Source organism: Tursiops truncatus, chromosome 16 (genome assembly GCF_011762595.2).
Source record: "Tursiops truncatus isolate mTurTru1 chromosome 16, mTurTru1.mat.Y, whole genome shotgun sequence".
Lineage (NCBI taxonomy): Eukaryota > Metazoa > Chordata > Mammalia > Artiodactyla > Delphinidae > Tursiops > Tursiops truncatus.
The window spans coordinates 77,125,597-77,146,297 of record NC_047049.1 but is presented as its reverse complement, the minus strand read 5'-3'; the positions used below and the strand labels follow the sequence as shown (position 1 = coordinate 77,146,297).

General features: G+C 42.6%; 1 long non-coding RNA gene across 2 annotated transcripts in view; it reads right to left on the bottom strand.

Moving 5' to 3' along the window:
- The window catches only part of LOC109550919 (uncharacterized), an 85,562-nt gene that overhangs the window by 7,118 nt on the left and 57,743 nt on the right, over positions 1-20,701 (bottom strand). Inside the window, exon 3 of one of the 2 annotated variants that reach the window (XR_012326664.1) lies at positions 18,153-18,548. This is a non-coding gene — a long non-coding RNA (uncharacterized lncRNA). Of the gene's footprint in view, positions 1-18,152; positions 18,549-20,701 lie in introns of those variants that run through there. The other variant, XR_004522540.2, reaches the window with a different exon arrangement.

The following is a 20,701-nucleotide window of genomic DNA, read 5'->3' as shown; positions in this document are numbered from 1 at the left end:
AGCTGCTCAATAATTTTTTTTAATAAATGAGGGGGAAGAATACAGGAGCTGAAAGAATTCTCCATGACCTGTGGTCTCATGGTCAATAGTTGTTAGAGGTTATATATCTTTTACACTTTGGGAGATTTTATTTAAATCCTGACTTTTGTGCCCGGAATATCAGAATATTTCATATCTATGTGCATTCTGATGTGGCATCCTGATAGTAAAGTGCTATTTTATGAATGGATAAAGAAGATGTGGTATATATATACAATGGAATATTACTCAGCCATAAAAAAGAATGAAATAATGTCATTTGCAGCAGCATGGATGGACCTAGAGATGATCATACTAAGTGAAGTAAGTCAGGCAGAGAAAGATGAATACCATATGATATGTGGAATCTGAAATATGACACAAATGAACGTATCTATAAAACAGAAACAGAATCACAGACATAGAGAATAGACTTGTGGTTGCCAAGGGGGAAGGAGGGGAGGGGAGGGATGGATTGGGAGTTTGGAGTTAGCAGATGCAAACTATGATATATAGAATGGATAGGTCTTACTGTATAGACCAGGGAACTATATTCAATATTCTGTAAGAAACCGTAATGGAAAGGAATATGAAAAAGAATATATATATATATTACTGAATCACTTTGCTGTGCAGCAGAAATTAACACAACATTGTAAATCACCTTCATTAAAATAAATTAAAAAAAATAAAGCGCTATTTTATGCAACGAGAAATCAGACTTGTAAAAATTACATAATCATTTCCCCAGTTCACAATGTAAACTAATTTGAGAGGCATAGGCCTGTCATATATTTGGAATCAGAACTGAATATTAATGTAGTGTGACCCCATCTTCAGCCTAAGCTATATAGCCTAAGCTCTATTCAGCCTAAGCTATATATAGCCTAAGCTATATATTTCAGCCTAAGCTATATAGTGGGAGTTGTAGGGGTCTCGGTGGGGCTGTCCAGGAATAGCCCACGTGAGTGAGTGACAAGTATTCTGGGGAAGCTCTCGTTCTAAGTTTCTCTGGTACACAAGCTCATCTAATAAGAAAACTTGGGCCGCAGAAGGGAAGGGATGAATGTATGTACAGTATGGTGTCTGGTATCCAAATTTGATCCTCACCAGCATCTGAGATATTTCTAAGTCCTGAGCTTTCAACGATATTTCAAAGGGATCTGAGATGAAAAACTGAAAGGCCTGTTTTCACTAAAATGTCTGTAGAATCCCTGGTCCCAGGCAGCTCTGCCTTTAAGATCCGTGCAAGCAAGCAGTCACACCAGAGAAAACAGAACAGCTCTACTGTGCCACGGGGAGGGGCCTGCAGTGCGCCAGCCACAGCAGAGGGAGGGCACTCATTTCCTTAGCTGTTTGCCCGGAGCCTTGGCTTGAAGCAAAAACCCTTCTCCCTGCCCAGCTTGTGCTGACATTAGAGCAATGCGGGAAATGAAGGACTCCACGGGAACACAGAATTCACTTTGTAAACAGCTGGCTTGTGGTCAGCTTCTGCCTTTTTCAAGCAGCTACTCTGTGAGTCAAGTTCTGAGACAGTTGTATCACCTAGTAGTAGAGATGCAGCCCAGGCATGCTATCTTATTGAAAATAAAATATAGACTCTATTTGGAAGTGTAACAATATCCAACCTGTAAAAAGTAATCTGAGGGCTTCCCTGGTGGCGCAGTGGTTGAGAGTCCGCCTGCTGATGCAGGGGACACGGGTTCGTGCCCCGGTCCGGGAAGATCCCACATGCCGCAGAGCGGCTGGGCCCGTGAGCCATGGCCGCTGAGCCTGCAGGTCCAGAGCCTGTGCTCCGCAACAGGAGAGGCCACAACAGTGAGAGGCCCGCGTACCAAAAAAAAAAACAAAAAAAAAAGTAATCTGAAACACACAGTAATATTGGGAAAAATGCAGACGTTATGTTGGAAAATCAATCACTGAAATATAAAATGAAGAAGACAGGGTGGGAACTTCCCTGGTGGTCCAGGGGTCAGGACTTGGCACTTTCACTGCTGAGGGCCCAGGTTTGATCACTGGTTGGGGAACTAACATCCCGCAAGCCACGTGGCGCAGGGGAAAAAAATTCTAAAAATCTGAGCAATACAAGTAAGACATTTTTAAGCACCTTTGTGAACTGTAAAGGACCTTAAATAAGCAAGGTATTTAAAAACATCTGGGTCTATTTAATAACATAGTCTTCTGGATTTTCATCCATATTTTTTAAAAGATCATGTCACTTCCCATGGGTCACTATGGTAGAGTAGTTTAGTCAGCAAAGCCTCAAGGCAGTCACATCAAGCAGTCACACCCAGGAGCAAGTGAGCTCAAGCCTTGAGCTGCATAAAGACTCCCGGCCACGAGACAGTCTTGCCAAAATGCAGTGCCTCCCTGGGCAAGGGGAAAGCTGCTTTGTGGCAAGTGGCTCTGGCTCTCTGGGTGGTCTTTGTGGCCGGGGTACAAGTTGCCATTTGACTCAGATTCTCCTGAATTCGATGTGATTTCTGGAATATACTCCCCTATTCTATCCCACTCTCCCTCCCCCACCCAACATCCCTAAGAATCAGATACCAGCCACCTGAAAGAAAAGGAATGATTTTAGACTGCACGAGTTTCTTCTCCAGACCTTAAAAGCATCAACCAAGAATGTGAGGTCACCAAATCAAAGGAATAAATGGCCAGGAAATGTACTATAAAGCACTGTCACAGGACCACTCGCCCCTCAGGATAACCTCTCCTGACTTTTGTCCTGCCCAACCTATAGCACCATTTCTGGAAGTCAGCTGCTGACTGATAATTAGGTCTAATAGAGAGCGAGAGTTTCCTGACGGGATGCAGGCAACACTGTGTTTGCTGGCAGCTGTGCCTTTGCTAATTGTTGGAAACCTGGCTTTTGACCCTATGCTCGCTCTCCACCACCACACCCAACTCAGGCAATTTAGCGAAGCCAGCTCCTCACACGTTGAAGGCAGCTCTCAGGTAAGTATGCTACCTACCACCATGGCTGATTCTCTCTCTCTCTCTCTCTCTCTCTCTCTCTCTCTCTCTCTCTCTCTCTGTCTCTCGGCTGTGCCAGATCTCAGTGGCAGCATGCGGGCTCTTCGTTGCTGCCTGAGGGATCTTCTTAGCGGCACGCGGGATCTTTTTTAGTTGCCAGCATCGTTAGTTGCAGGGTGCAGGCTCTTTTAGTTGCGGCATGCGGGATCTAGTTCCCTGACCAGGGATCAAACCCGGGCCCCCTGCACTGGGAGCGCAGAGTCTTAACCACTGGACCACCAGGGACCACTGGACCCTGTGGCTGATTCTTAATAAAGAGACCTGGTTTTAGAACATTCACCCCCAGGGCGAATGCACTTGCAGGTATGTGGGAGTTTCCTGAAATAGGATAAATTCAAGTCAGACCTATAATAGATGTCTTTGAAAATAAGATAAATCTTGGCCACTGGAAGACCGGTTTACAAGCAGGAGCATTTGGTGGAAAATGCCATCATCCCAAGTGCCACCTCTGTTTCTGGGCTCCCTAACCAGATGCCTGAGAATTAGTGTGAAAGACACCATTTAAAGGGAAAGAGAACAGGGAGAAAGATTTTCCTCCAAATAGTCTCTTGTTTGATCACCATGCATTACACTCATCTTTTCCCCTCTAATTAGAAATGTCATCTTTATTCCATACTAACGTTCTTTCTCTTCTCCATAAAAGAGAGAAATATACACCTGTCAACTGATAGCCCTGAAAATGGATCTCAATCTTCAGAGGAATAACTGCTGTCTCATTTTTTCTTTGATTTCACTGCTATTACATATGTAGCACTGTGCCTTCTGTCTTGTATACACAAGTGATTGATTACACCACTTGAATTCCGTAATTGTTCCAAACCTGTATTCTATTTACTGGCCACTTCTTCAATTTCAGGGAGTGAAGAGGGAGAAATGCAAGAGGGAGAAGATATCCCATTCAATGGTAATTTACCAGTCTGTGTGAAAAAAAGATCAGTAGTCTTGCCTTATCCTGCCTTCCCTTCTAAAGAATCAATAACACAGACATTCTGAAAACACAGAAGAGAAGAATGTAGGCTGTAAGATCTAAACGTAAGTTCACTGGTCATTTCTTCTAAGGTAAGAAAGCTATGCCGATCTATGACTCAGGAAAAGTTTCATGGTTTGGCACCAACATCTTACCAGTGACTCTCAGCAGTCTTTACCACATGTAATATGTACTATAGGCCAGAAATAACCACGTGAAGCAGGTTCGAGTTTTTTCTTCTATCTACAAGTTTTCATAAAAACGTAAAGACTGCCTGGATGAAATACACGCATAGTGTATAGGGCTATTACCATCTATTTTTACCGAGAGTACTTTTTAGTAATCTTGGCTCAGGGCTTGCTTTCTCTGTGCCTATTTCTTATTTATGGAAAGCTGTCTCCTTAACTGCCCAGTATTAAAATCCCTCCAGCAGTTTTCCTATGTCCCTGGAATTCCACTTCTTACTCAAAGATTTTTCTTATCCAAATGGGAATGATGAAGTATGGCTGCACTTTCAGTCCCACTCCTGGGCATATACCCGGAGAAAACCATAATTCGAAAAGATAATGCACCCCAGTGTTCGCTGTAGCACAATTTACAATAGCCAAGACGTGGAAACAACCTAAATGTCCATCAACAGATGAATGGATAAGGAAGATGTGGTACATATATACAATGGAATATTACTCAGCCATGAAAAAGAATGAAATAATGCCATTTGCAGCAACATGGATAGACCTAGAGATTATCATACTAAGTGAAGTAGGTCAGACAGAGAGAGACAAATATCATATGATATCATTATATGTGGAATCTAAAAAAAGGATACAAATGAACTTATTCACAAGACAGAAACAGACTCACAAACTTAGAAAACAAACTTATAGTTACCGAAGGGGAAATGTGGGAGGGGGGAGGGATAAATTAGGAGTTTGGGATTAACAGATATACACTACTATATAGAAAATAGATAATCAACAAGGACCTACTGTATAGCACAGGGAACTTTACTCCGTATTCTGTAATAACCTATATGGAAAAAGAATCTGAAAAAGAATGGATATATGTATATGGATAACTGAAACACTTTGCTGTACACCTGAAATTAATGCAAATTGTAAATCAACTATACCCCAATATAAAATAAAAATTAAAAGTTCTATTCAAACCTCAAAAAAAAAGTATGGCTGCACTTTATCCTTTAAAGAATTCCATTTAGCTTCCTTTGAGGAAGGACATGAGTTCAATGTACTGTCATTCAGGTTGGCTAAATAGGCCCCAGTGTTGCACGGGATGCCAGTCACTGTGATAATTCAGATGATTCTTTTTTTTTTTTGAGGTTACCAGAATGATTTCATTTGGATAGCTCTTCTCTCATGAATGTACAGGGGCATTTGTTATTTTACTGATGGTAAAATTAGAGCCTAGAGAAATTAGGTAACTTAACTGTTAGTAACCGGCAAGGTGGGGCTGGAACTCAGGTTTCCTGATTCCAAATTCCTAAGCAGGTCATGACAGAGTAATAACTACAAAACTTACTAACTGGATTTCTTGAAAGGATTTTCTTAAAAGCATTTGGCCAGAGTCTAATTTTAGAGTTCAAGTGATAACAGCATTGTCACGTTTCAACTGGTTGATAACTTCTCTATGTGAAAAACATACTTTTACTGCAGGGAAGAGTTAAAATATTCCTTCCAGGGTCTTTGCTGTGCTTTAATTATTAAGCATTACTTCAAGGGTATTTATATTATGATACTGAAGATGCACACTTACCATGCACAATTACTTTCAAGGGAGGGAAAAGAAGGGGAGTTAGAATTACCATATGATCCAGCAATTCCGCTCCTGGGTATATACCCTAAAGAACTAAAGCAGGGACTTGAACAGATACTTGTAACTCTGATGTTCATAGCAGCGTCATTCACAACAATCAAAAGGTAGAAGCAACCCAAGTATCCATACATGGATGAATGGATAAACAAAACGTGGTCTATGCATACAATGGAATAGAATTCAGCTTTAAAAAGGAAGGGAGTTCTGTTATTTGCTACAACATGGATGAACCTTGAGGATATTATGCTAAGTGAAACAAGCCAGTCATAAAGGAGAATATATGATTCCACATATATGAAGCACTTAGAATAATTAAATTCATAGAGACAGAAAGTAGAATGATGGTTGTCAGGGCCTAGGGGGAGGAAATAATGGGGAGTGAGTGTTTAATGGGGACAGAGTATTACTTGGGGATGATGAAAAAGTTCTGGCAACGGATGGTGATGAAGTTTGCACAATGGTGTGAATGTACTTAATGCCACAGAACTGTACATTTAAAATGGTTAAAATGATAAATGTTCTGTTTTACATAGTTTAATACATACACACACACACACACACACACACACATACACAGACGAGACAGAACAATTAACCCTAATCTGGAGAGAGGAATATACAGAAGGCTTCTCAGAGGAGGTGGTTTCATCCTGAAAGATGAAAAGAGGGTTGGTAGGCAGGAGAGAAGGAAAAGTTCCTCTAGGCTGAGGGAATAACTACGGGAAGTTGGAAGGCAAATTACAAGGTTGTATTCAAGGAATAGCAACTTATCCAGGTGACTGGACACTTGAAGGTGACTGCGTACTTGTGGGTAAGTTACAAGAGATGAAGCTTCAGTGATGAGGTGGGGGAAATCTTGAGGCCCCCTGCATGCCACGCAAGAATTTGGGGCTTTATTCTGTAGGCAATGGGAAGACTGGAGTCCTTTAAGCTTGGGGACATGATCAAGCTTGCATTTTGGAAAGATACTGCTTGGCAGTTGTGTGAAGAATGGGTTGGAGGGGAAAGACTAGAGGCAGGGACACTGGTGGAGAGAGTCTGGCAAAAGCCAAGAGACAATGAGGGCCGAGCTGAGAGGACGTGGAATGGAGGGGGCTGTTTAGCAGGATGTGGAAACCAGCAGGAGGTGGGCAGTGAGAAAGCTTGTGGAGTGGAGGACAGCCTAGGCCACTTGGCTTCTCAGTGCACGGAGGTGTCTTTTCTTCCACTTCTGTCTTTTCATTTTCATCCACATCGCCTGCCCAGCTGACCCACCCACAAGTTCTCCAGGTCTCCTGTCTCAGAACAAGCGCTCAGTACCCCTCCCAACCTTGACCCTACTTGGGCTTACTCTTCCCTCCCAAACCCTAAACCCCTGACTTCCCACACTGTCCTCAGCCGCCTCTCCATCTGGCAGGCATTCTGACTCTTGCTAGCTTTCCCTCCAATCTCACCCGCAGTCTTTCCCTTCCCCTCCAACTCCAGCCACAGAATTTGTTATTTATCCCTTCATAATTCCCCACTCCAGTCCTTAGTTCTGTGCTGTCTCCCTCCTCCGCCTAGACCAGTCTCTAGCCTCTGAGATAGAGGGACTTGAGCTATCCTTAGCCCAGATCAGGAATATGGTAGAGGCTGAAGGGTTAGAGATCTAGCAGTGGGGCTGAGAGTGAGAAAGAGAGAGAGAGAAAGAAAGAAAATGCACTTTGGATATGTTGGGTTTGATGTACCTCGTCTAATAACATCTCACAGAAGTCCACCTGCACCCACTTACTGCGTGAGTCCTTGTACCTACGCCATGCCCAAGACAGTCAACCTCAGTTTACTGACATCCAAGAATCAGAGCTGGACTCTCTCGAATAAGGGTCACTGGCTCACCGCATTCTCCTTCCTTTCTGCGCAGTATCTCCGGACAAGCAGTCTGTAGGAACCAGCTCCAGAAAGCACCAAGGCTGCCAGGAATTCAGCTATTAATCATCTTCCTCAGTGGTTCTAAAGCTCTCAGCCTGTACCCAGCCTGCCCACCAAATCTGCGCCCTTGCTTGGCGGGCACCAGGAGGTCTCAGAAACACTTTAACCTACCTGTACAGTGATTGTCTTTTTCAGGTGAGCAAGGAACTCTTCCCTTTGGTCGTCACTGTGTAGGCATCTTCACTGCAGGCTCATCAACAACCACCTACTCTGTGTTGCTGCAGTGAAACTGGTTTCTTCCATGCTGTTAAGCGAGCCGGGTCTCTCGTTTGCAGTTAGTTCACTTCTGGCTTCTGTTCAGCTGACTTAGGATAGAATCACTCTCCTAGCATTATAAGAACATGCCCAGTTGAGTCAAACAAACGGAAACCCCATTAAGTGGCAAAGGCAAATCCTGCTGTACTCTCTGATGTCACTGGGAGCAGATGGCAGAGGAATAGCTTCGTGCACCACAAGAACCTCCCAACACCACTTCCCCATGGAAGAATGGATACTCGGCCAAAAGAGGCAATGCACCAAACACTCTGGCACTACAGCTGCTCTTTTCAAAGCCAGAGCGTCATTGGAAAGGACTTCTTATGAGCCCTCTGCTGCTTTTTCATTTGGCGATGGGGCTAGGCAATCTCTGCGTTGCCGGCAAGGCGAGTGGCCCTCTCTCCCTCTGGCTCTCTGGCAGGTGGCCATGCTTGGATCACATGGGGAAGTTGGCACATCGAGTCTGATTCCTTTGCAGTGTAGCTGCAGCAAGGATTTCCAATTAGTGATTTTGTGAGGGCTGTGGTGAGTCATAGCGCCCTGATTCTCCTGCAGAGGGTGAGGGTCTGTTTGTCCCCGTGAGGATCGTCATTACCCTTGTTCTGAGAATTCTGCAGTCCTTGGAGGACCTAGAACCAAACTAAACGCCAGAATGTGAGCCCTGAGCCTGGCAGCTGCCACTCACCATCTGGTTGCAAACTTTCACCAAACTTGCAGTGTAGATTTTTTTTGGCCCTTCTTTTGTGCAGACATCTGCCCCTTTCCCTTTCTTTCTGCTATTATTCTTTTCTTTTTTTTTTTTTTTTTTGGCGGTACACGGGCCTCTCACTGTTGTGGCCTCTCCTGTTGCGGAGCACAGGCTCCGGACGCGCAGGCTCAGCGGCCATGGCTCACGGGCCCAGCCGCTCCGCGGCATGTGGGATCCTCCCGGACCGGGGCACGAACCCGTGTCCCCTGCATTGGCAGGCGGACCCTCAACCACTGCGCCACCAGGGAAGCCCTCTTGTTTAAAATTTTGATTTAAAAATACTCTCATCTTTTTAATCTCATGCCTGTTATGGATTTATGGACTAATATTTTTATTAACAAATTCATGTGCATATATATATATATAAAACAATAAATTGTTACCTTTTATTCAGCATTTAAGCCAGGCCCTAGGTTAGCACCTTACAAACATTATTATATTTAATTCTCACGACAATTCTGCCCAATAAGTATTTTTGTTCCCATTTTACGGATAAGAAATCTGAGACTTGCCCAATGTCACACTGATTTATTTATTTTTTGTTCTCAAGTAGTTGCTTTATTCCTGTCAATTATTTGCTTGAATATTTACTTTATTTTTAAAAATTTATTGAAGTATAGTTGATTTACAATGTTGTGTTCATTTCAGGTATACAGCAAAGAGATTAAGTAATATATATATATATATATATATATATATATATATATATATATATATATATATATATATATACACACACACACACACACATATATTCTTTTTCAGATACTTTTCCATTATGGTTTATTACAAAATATTGCATATAGTTCCCTGGGCTATACAGTAGAAACTTGTTGTTTATCTATTTTATATACAGTAGTTTGTATATTCTAATCCCAAACTCCTAATTTATCCCTCCCCCTACCCTTTCCCCTCTGGTAACCATAAGTTTGTCACACTGCTTTTAAATGGTAGCACTAGCTAGTTTAACTTCCAGTTCCATGCTCTTAACTACTTACTAGGCTGCTCTGTGTGTGTGTGTGTGTGTGTGTGTGTGTGTTTGTGTGTGTGTGGTGTGTGAGATACATAATACATATAAGTATATACAGACTATAAAGGTGTACAATAAATGTTTGTTGTTACTATTATGTATTATATGTATTTACTCCAAACTTTCAGTGTTATTATTGTACCTAGAAATTGATGCTAATTATGTTATATTCTGGACACAGATTACAGCTAAACAAATTCATATTATAACATCATGGTGGCACCTAGAAGTGGCTATTAAAATGGATGCTTAGGGCTTCCCTGGTGGCGCAGTGGTTGAGAGTCTGTCTGCTGATGCAGGGGACACGGGTTCGTGCCCCAGTCCGGGAAGATCCCACATGCTGCGGAGCAGCTAGGCCTGTGAGCCATGGCCGCTGAGCCTGCGCGTCCGGAGCCTGTGCTCTGCAACGGGACAGGCCACAACAGTGAGAAGCCCGCGTACCACAAAAAAAAAGTGGAAAAACTGGTAAAATCTGAATAAAGTCTAATACTTAGTTGTACCAATGTTAATTTCTTAGTTTTGATCCATGTTATAATGGTTATGAAGATGTAAACATTAGGGGAAGCCTGGTGTAGGGTATATGGGAACTCTCTGTACTCTCTTTGCAATTTTTCTATAGATCCAAAATTATTCCAAAATAAAACATTTATTAAAAATAATAACAACAATATTATGGATATGAAACATCATCGATACCTTTCTCTTATGGCTCCTCCCCAGAGGTAATCATTATCCAGAATGCAGTGCTTATCATTCAAAAAGCCTAACAACTATCCCTTCCCATCATCTTTACCCCCTGGTAACCATAAGTTCGTTCTCTAAGTTTGTGAATCTGTTTCTGTTTTGTCAATAAGTTCATTTGTATCATTTTTTTTTAGATTCCACATATAAGCAGTATCATACAATATTTCTCTTTCTCTGTCTTACTTCACTCAGTATGACAATCTCTAGATCCATCCATGTTGCTGCCACTGGCATTATTTCATTCTTTTTAATGACTGAGTAATACTCCATTGCATCAGGGAGTTTGGGATCGACATGAACACACTGCTATATTTTAAATGGATAATCAACAAGAACCTACTGTATAGCACAGGGAACTCTGCTCAGTATTATGTAACAACCTAAATGGGAAAAGAATTTGTAAAAGAATAGATTCATGTATATGTATAACTGAATCAGTTTGCTGTACACCTGAAACTATCACAACATTGTTAATCAAATATACTCCAATATAAAATAAAAAGTTAAAAAAAAAAAGCCTAACAGAACTAACTGCAAGTATACGGAACTGTTGGCCAAGAGCAGCAATTTTTAAAGATTGCTTTCTTTTCAATTTTTTTTTCAGATGAATGTATTTGCTTATTTTTTTTCTCTGAAGTGTAGTTGATTTACAATGTTGTGTCAATTTCTGCTGTACAGCAAAGTGATTTATATATATATGTATATATACACACACACACACATATACATTATTTTTGAAAATATTCTTTTCCATTATGGTTTATCATAAGATATTGAATATAGTTCCCTGCGCTGTATAGTAGGACCTTATTGTTTATCACTTCTATATATAATAGCTTACATCTGCTAATCCCCAAATCCTAGTTCATCCCTCCTCCAACCCACTCCCTCTTGGCAACCACAAGTCTCTTTTCTATGTCTGTGAGTCTGTTTCTGTTCATAGATAAGTCCATTTATATTCTATTTTAGATTCCACATATAAGAGATATCATATGGCATTTGTCTTTGTCTGACTTACTTCACTTAGTATGATCATCTCTAGGTCCATCCACGTTGCTGCAAATGGCATTATTTTGTTCTTTTTCATGGCTGAGTAGTATCCCATCGTATATATGTGCCACTTCTTAAACAAGATTTCTTAACGCCTTTGGACTTCGGTGAGAGGTCAGGAAGGAGGTTCCTCCTAGAGACCCTGCCCCTCCTTCAAGCAGTAGCACTGCTCTGAGCCCCTCCCCTTCATCAACTCACTTCCATCCTGACCAGCTGCCCAGCCTTGGTCCCACCACAGACCTCATCGAGGAGGCCACCTGTAGGCCACTGCCACTGCCCGCCTGCAGTCCCTTCCCCTCAACCTTTCCCTAACCAAATTTCTCCGAGTTTTAGGACACAGGAGGACACATGAGGACCTCTGAGAGCTGCCAGTCTCTATTACAACCCAGGCCAGTAGACAAGAGCCCCGAGGCTCAGCCCTTTTCTATAGGAGAGACAAGAGTCATGCCATGTGGCGTGTTCTAAATGGGAGAACTCCCACTGAAAGCCCGGGAGGCTATTTCCTCAGCACTCAAACTGTGCACCTGGACAACTCTCCCCCTCCAGCTGCCCCCACACACAGGGTCCTGCACTGGGATGGGGGAGGGACAGGGCTCTGAGGGCCCCTTTCCTTGCTTCTGAGGCCAAGGTATTTCCCTTATGTCTAAAGGTCATTAGAAGGGCGATAGCTCTGAGACCTCATTCGTCTGTTTATTTGAAGATTCCATTAATTAAAAAAAAAAGGGGGGGGGCTTCCCTCGTGGCACAGTGGTTAAGAATCCACCTGCCAATGCAGGGGACACGGGTTCAAGCCCTGGTCCGGGAAGGTCCCACATGCCGCGGAGCAACTAAGCCCATGTGCCACAACTACTGAGCCTGCGCTCTAGAGCCCGCGAGCAACAACTACTGAGCCCACGTGCCACAACTACTGGAGCCCACACACCTAGAGCCCATGCTCTGCAACAAGAGAAGCCACCGCAATGAGAAGCCCGCACACCGCAACAAAGAGTAGCCTCCGCTCACCCCAACTAGAGAAAGCCCGCATGCAGCAACAAAGACCCAACGCAGCCAAAAATAAATAAATAAAATAAATAAATTATAATAAATAAATAAAGATTCCCCCAGAATATTGCTAAGCAATAAAAAAGAAAAAAATAATGCCATCTGCAGCAACATGGTTGGACCTATAGATTGTCATACTGAGTGAAGTAAGTCAGACACAGAAGGACAAATATCATATGATAATCGCTTATACGTGGAATCTAAAAAAAGGAGGGGTACAAGTGAACGTATTTACAAAACAGAAGTAGAGCCACAGATGTAGAAAACAAACTTATGGTTACTAGGGGGTAAGGGGGGGTGCGGATAAATGATAACCAAATGATAACCTGCTGTATAGCACAGGGAACTCGACTCAATACTCTGTAATGGCCTATATGGGAAAAGAATCTTAAAAGAAAAAAAAAAGAAAGAAAAGTGGATATATGTATAACTGATTCACTTTGCTGTACACCTGAAACTAATGCAACATTGTAAATCAACTAGACTCCAATAAAAAAATTCTTTTTCATTATCAAAAATAAAAGCAAAAAAAAAAAAAAGATTCCCCCTTCATGTTGTTTATAAAATAGTAACTGTGAAGCTAGAGATTCACAGAGGCCCTCACAGAGGAGCCATAGATGGGCTGCCAAGTAGGACTGGTCAAGGCTGTGCGAGGCTGACCAGGAGAGTTAAGAAAGGGGAAGTGTCTGGCCAAAGTCTCTGGGGAGATAAATAGACTTATCAGTTATCCTTTGACCTGCAGATACCGTTCTTTTGTCAGGAAAAACAGACCATACAGTTTTTGGATTCCTGAAAGGTAACCCGGGAAAGTGGGAGGAGTGGCGCCTCCTACGTTCTCCCACACTCGTTCTCCCACACTCGGGCCATCTAGTGCTAGACCCTGAGGCAGAAGGACAGCAGACATGAATTACTGGTCTGTGCTTTTTCTACAATGAACACAAAAAAGAGAATATCTAGGGGGAGCGGGAATGGGGAAGAAGGAGAAGGGGAATTCAGGCTAAGGTGCCTGTTTACCTCACTTCAGCTTTTAAGGGCTGACAACCCTAACCCGTAAGACAAGGCTACTTGTGTCAGCACTGAAGTAAATATCTGAGGTGATAGGTCTTTGTTTTCTCTACGAATTCACCTAATTTCTTTTTAAAAAGTCTACAAAGCGTACTGGATTGTGAAATTCGTTTCACACTACAGACACCTAGAATCACAAGATTTTAAAGAAGGATCATTGTGGATTTTAGAGTGAAATGTGATGGTAAGATACATAAAGCTAAGTCATGAAGTTCTACGTTATAGAAAAAAAAAAAAAACACGTTCACAGGTTTCTTAACAATCAGGACCATCATTGTTTATGTTTCCAAGTAGAAATGGATTTTCTCACTTCAGGCACTGACGTGTGGTCCTAAGACCTGTGAGCCGGAACGCCTGAGTTCTACCCCGGTCCTGCTGACACCAGATATTTCACCGTACATGAGAAGTGAACCGCCTGTATATGATCGCTAAGAGGCTGTAATCAATGTTGTTCATAAAGCTGGAGAGCAAAGTGGACATAGGCAAACACAAAATCCACATGGCAAGTATACAGAGATTACATACACAACGTAATGATGAGGGCACTGTGATTAATAATCTGAAATGAGAAGTGTTGCTCTCACAGATTATTAGCAAAAGAAATTCTCTCCAGAGATGATGAATGTTGAAATTGGTTGAATATTGATGGGACCTTCAGCTTCTGAACTGGAAGGGTCTGTGTATTCTATTCTGAATGACTTTCAGAAAAGGAGTTTAAACAACTTTCCCACGTAATTGTCTCAATGTCTAAATGAGCCTGATGGTGAGAAAGCTATTCCTTTCATTTACTCCACTGCTACCTTTGCTCTTAATCCCATGAGGTGGGGCAAAAAGGGCATGTATTTAGGTACGAGCCTGTCCTGGCTGTGCTACTTCTTGCTTTGTGAGTGAACCGGAGGGAGGGAAATGACCCTCTGCTCCCAGTTCCCTTGTCTATTAAGGCACCAGTGAGAAAAACAATAATGCTTAGAGCTAGTGTCCATGCAAAGCACTCTATACAGAGACAAAAAAGCTGATGATTATCATTCTAGGGTGTCATATTTAGAAAAGACAAGTATTAACATGATAAGATTTTAAGCAATTAATGCACTGCAATTCAGTTGCAACCACATGGAAGAACTGCACGAAACATACTGTGAAGTGGAGGAAGCCAGACTCAATACAGAGGGGCTTCTGGGGGCTGGGAACATTCTCTCTTGATCTGTGTGTTGTTGACACGGGTGTGGTCAGTTTGCGCTCACTCATCCCTTCTGAGCATAGGATGTGTGCCCTTTTCTGTACGTGTGTCCTTCTTCAAGAAAAACTGAAAATTTTTTATTTAGAAAAACTAGATACCGTGGATAAAAAACAACAGCAACAACGATAAGAATCTCCAGATTTCGCCATCTTCCAGAGACAGTGAAGGCGTTCCGAACAAGCCTGCCCAAAATGTGCCACTTTGGCACATGGATTATTTTGAGCAGAAGGCAATCAAGACACAGCAGACTCGAGGAAAACTTTTACCCCCCTCTTGACTACCTAAAATAGTTTAGATCAGGGCCTGGCCCAGAAAGAGAGCTTGTACCAGAGGTAACTTTATATCTGAAAGACCTACTGTACGGCAGGGCGAACATCTAATGGCCAGACCTCTGCTCTTCCTACTGTCCTGTGAACGGCCCTCCTCCCCTTTGAAGCCCCTATCCCATTGTAGTTCCTTAGCTCTGGATGGCATAAGCGCCTCAACCGCCCAACTTGCCCCAGGTCTCACTGTCCTTGTAGGGCTCCTGTATGGTATGTACACAATTAAATTTGGTTTTCTCCCATTAATCTGCCTTATGTCATTTTTATTGTTCGACCAGCCACAGAACCTAAGGGTTAGAAGGGAATTTTTCCCTCCCTGACAATAGCTACTCTAAATATTTGGATGTAGATCCTTCCAGAATGTTTTCTCTCTATGTAAATATATATTTTGTGAAAATGAAATCACATTCTACATCTTTTGGTAACCCAGTTTTATCACCAGGCAATATACTGTAGAGTCCATGCAGTAATACTGCATGTTATTAACTGCATAGTACTGAAGTCTACTTTATCAACGCCCTATTATGTTATTACAAACACTGATAAATAAGACTTGCTCAGACATCTCTGCTCAGTATTTGGCTTATCGTTTTAAGATTCTGAAAGTGGAACTGGTGACTCTAAGGCACACATCTTTAAGGCACTGGGTTTCTTCTAGAAAGACTGCACTGATTTACATTCCCACCTACAGGGGTTGAAAATTCACCTTCCCCCTGTTGCCCTGCAAAAATGGATATTATCATTCCTTTTTTTTTTTTTTTTTTTTTTTTTTGCTGTGTTGGGTCTTTGTTTCTGTGCGAGGGCTTTCTCTAGTTGCGGCGAGCGGTGCGCGGGCCTCTCACTATTGTGGCCTCTCTTGTTGCGGAGCACAGGCTCCAGACACGCAGGCTCAGTGGTGTGGCTCACGGGCCCAGTTGCTCCGCAGCATGTGGGATCTTCCCAGACCAGGCCTCGAACCTGTGTCCCCTGCATTGGCAGGCGGACTCTCAACCACTGTGCCACCAGGGAAGCCCTATCATTCTTCTTAGTCTTTGCCATTCTGGAAATTTCATGTGACTGAGCCCAAGGGTCACAGAAGAGGCAACAGGGGTTGAAGTTCCAGCTCCGGGATGGAACAGACTTGGGTCCTCCTTCCAGCTCAGAACCTCAGGTTCTTCAGCTATAAAATGAGATAATTGAGGGACTTCCCTGGCAGTCCAGGGGTTCAGACTCCATTCTTCCACTGCAGGGGGCGTGGGTTCCATCCCTGGTTGGGGAACTAAGACCCCACATGCTGTGAGGCATGGCCAAAGATTTGTTTTAAATGAGATAAATGACATTTCCTAAAAAGAAGAGCTCGATAGCTCAACACTAGTCACGACCACCTCCGACTCTGAAACTCCTTTCCTCTCTTGTTTCCTCCCAGCATCCTGGGTGTTCCCCTGTGCACGTAAATCGCGTCCCACCACTCCATCACACCCTTTCTTAAAACACTTCCTTGGCCACGGTACATAGAACAAAATCTAAACTCCTTAACCTGACTGACCTGACTCCACTTGCTCTGCCTCTGCCCGCCTCCCCGGCAGACGCTGGATGCTGACAGGCCTCGCTTTCCCTTGCCCAGCTCTCCGCGGCTGCACCGGCCTCTTTTGGTTCCTTGCTCAGTCCCCAGGCCCGTCTCCTGGACTGCTCCTCCTGTCCTTGTCTTCAGCTTAAAAACCACGTCCTTAGAGAGACCTTCCCCGCCCCACCTGCCGTTTTCTCACAGAGCATCCTGTTCTGTGCCTTCACAGTTCTTACCACTATATGTAATCACATATTTCTTTGCTTGGGGATCTTCTGTCTCCCCACCGCCTGGTAAGCTCAATGACAACAGAGACAAGGCCTGTTTGTTTCACTGCTGTATCCCCACTGCCTGCCTCCTTAACAGATGCTCAATAAACACTAGTTCAATGAGCGCATAGCCGTTTCACTTTTCCTCTGGTTTGGTGGCTTATAAACCCATAGCACTGTGCTATGCAAATCTGTGCTGTCAAATCCCTGTGACCAGTCCCTCTGGGCAGCTCTCTTTCTGATCTGAGCCTCCCCCAGGCATTTCTGATCCCTCTCATCCCCCCGTCCCTGAGTTCCTGTTGTCTATTTCACCTTCTGCAGCTCTGAAATGAAATATCTGCTCTTTTGTATTGTTTGTTCAGTGTTTGAAATCCCTCCCCTCACCTCAGGGAACCGTTCATTACACTAATCGTTTCTTCAAATGGCACTCCATCCCAGGGGGTACTGGGACGGGGGTTCAATAAATATTAATTCACTCAGCATTTACTTATGAAGTGCCAGGCAGTATATTAAGCACTCGGGATACAAAGATCCATGAGATACAGCACTTACTAACTTCAAGGAACGCCCAGTCTAGCAACGGAAGCACATAATTATAATATTCTATAGCAGGTGCAATGATTTGCTATATAAAAGACAAAGAGTCTCACAGGGAAAGGAGATCTAATCCAATTTGAGAGAGAGAAAGATCCTTCTTCCTGGAGGACATGTCATCGGATCTGAGCCAGATAAAGGGGAGAAAGGCGTTACAAGCACAGGGAACCGCATGAGCCCAGATATGGAACAGAAAAGCAACATTCTGTGGACAGGAAAACAGTCAGCCCTTTAGCATTGCTAGAAAATCAAGTGCAGTCAGAGAAATAAGTCAGAGCTATGAGCTGGGGCCTGATCAGGAGGCACTGGAGTCATGGTTAGAAGCTGGGACGTTTAAGTAGGAAGAGGTCCCTGAAAGTTTTAATGAGGGGTGGGTGGTGGGGCGGGAGGTGGTGGATTTGAGAGGATGCATTTTGAGGCAGGAGACCCGGTGAATTTGATGAGGCTCTGACCTGGGGCAGAGGTCACAGAGAGAGAGTCAGAAACAGTTTCCAGAACCTTTAAGAAGTCAAGCTGGTAGGACTCGGTTACTGATGAAGTGTGGGGCAGGTTGGCTGAAGGTTGCTGAGAAAGAGTCAAGAGCCTGGGGGATGCAGAGATGATGATGGGATTGCATCGACCAAGGGCACACTGGGGAAGCAGGCTTGGTGAGCCGGAGAGAGTGAGGTGATCCATCAGGTTTGGGATGTGTTGAATCTGAGGTGCTTGTAGGAACCTGGGAGAAACAGGCCCAGAAAGGAGGGCTGGAACTCAAGGTTTGGGAGTCATCACTCTCCGGAGAGCATGTGAATTGCAACAAGCAGTGGCCCAAGGATGGTACCCAGGGAAACCCCAACATTTGTCCTCAGCTGGAATGAGAGAAAGATAGATGTAGTTAGCATCCTCTCTAATTATCTGTTCTTCCATGCTTGTTAATCTTGTTCCCATTGCCTTCCAATTTCCCCTAGACCTGGGTAACCAATCGCTAATTGCTAATAATAGCTGTCATTTATTGAGCACTTACTATGAGCTACGTATATTCTAAGTACTTTGCTTGCATTGATTTCTTTACTCGGTCCAAAAGCCGCAAGAGGTGTTCTCCCCATTTTGGGGGGATGATGGGACTGATGCACAGGTGAGCAATCTGCCGCAGCTCAGACTGTTGATAAGCAGGTGTAGCCACTGTTACGTGGAGACAATTCTCTCTCTTGGAGGAGAGCTGCTCATCCTTCATAAATCAGATGCAAAGCTCTTTCTTTCATTTTCTGTCTTTCTCTTAGAGACAAAAAAGGGAGCTGTAGTGTTGCTTGTTAACATTTCTGGGCCCTAAAGAATGACTGAAGGGAGAAAGAACTTTTTAATGAGGTCTAGAGTCCAATTAGCCTTATCGTGAATTAATTTTCATTTTTCTCTTAAGTACTAGGGTTCAAAACTGAAAAAACGTTGCTGAGTATGGCAGGGTGCCATCTTCTGAGGCACACACAATTCCTATAAATATCCTTTGTTTGGGAATGCGCGTATTAGGAGAGACACAAATCATGTGGATAACACGTGTTATAGCTACTCCACGGTTGAATGGGCCTTCCCCATACTCCCTTCGTGCTTTCTAAGGTTGAATAGTATATTGTGAAACACTTTGTGTATAAAAGAACTTTATTATGTAGTGTCATTATGTAGTTTTGGGGAATAATCCAAGACTGACTTTATCAGCTAGTCATTTTATAGAGAGCTTTTTCTGTAAATTTTTGGTAATGTTATATTTTCTGACGTTATAGCCAAAGCTGGATAATGATGATCTGTTATAAAGCATTCAAAGAAAAAACACACAAAACTAGGAACATGAACCTTTATCAGTGTGTCAGTGAAGGTCTGGAAATATTCTAGAACTCTTTTATATGCTTGCTGGTATGAGAGTGTTAATAAGAGTTCTGTTTTAAATTAGAAGTAAGACTTTATTTACAAAAACAGGTGGCTGCCCACAGGCCACAGTTTGCCAATCGGATTTTTTTTTAAATACTGCAATAAGGTATTATCTATCTGAAAGCTTTTCCTGTAAGACCAGAAACAAGACAAGGATGCCCACTCTTGCCCCTTTTATTCAACATAGTATTGGAAATCCTAGCCAGAAAAATTAAGCAAGAAAAAGAAATAAAAGGCATCCAAATCAGAAAGGAAGAAGTAAAAATGTCTCTTTTTGCAGATGACATATTATATATTAAAAATTCCTAAAGGCTCCACCAAAAAACTGTTGGAACTAACAAGCAAACTCAGTGAACTTGCAGGATACAAAATCAATATACAAAACTCAGCTGTATTTCTATACACTAACAACAACTATCAGAAAGAAAAATTAAGAAAACAATATCATTTACAATTGCATCAAAAGGATAAAATATCTAGGACTAAATGTAATCAAGAAGGTGAAAGAACTGTACACTGAAAACTATAAGATACTGATGAAAGAAATTGATGATGACACGAATAAATGGAAAGATATTCCATGCTCATGAATTGGAAGAATTAATATTATTAAAATGTCCATACTACTCAAGTAATCTACAGCTTCAATGCAATCCTTATCAAAATTCCAATGACATTTTTCACAGAAATAGAACAAACAATCCTAAAATGTATATAGAACCACAAAAGACCATGACTAGCCAAAGCAATCTTGAGAAAGAAGAACAAAGCTGGAGGCATCACATATCCTGATTTCAAACTATATTACAAAGCTATAGTAATCAAAACAGTATGATGTTGGCATAAAATTGGACACATAGGTCAGTGAAACAGAATAGAGAGCTCAGAAAAAACCCCACAAAATATGGCCAATAATATACAATGGGGAAAGGACAGTCTCTTCAATAAATGGTGATGGGAAAATTGGACAGCCACATGCAAAAGAATAAAATTAACCATACCCCAAAATCAACTCAAAATGAATTAAAGACTGAACATAAGCCCTAAAACCATAAAACTCCTGGAAGAAAACAGAGGTGGTAAGCTCCTTGACTGCGGCTTT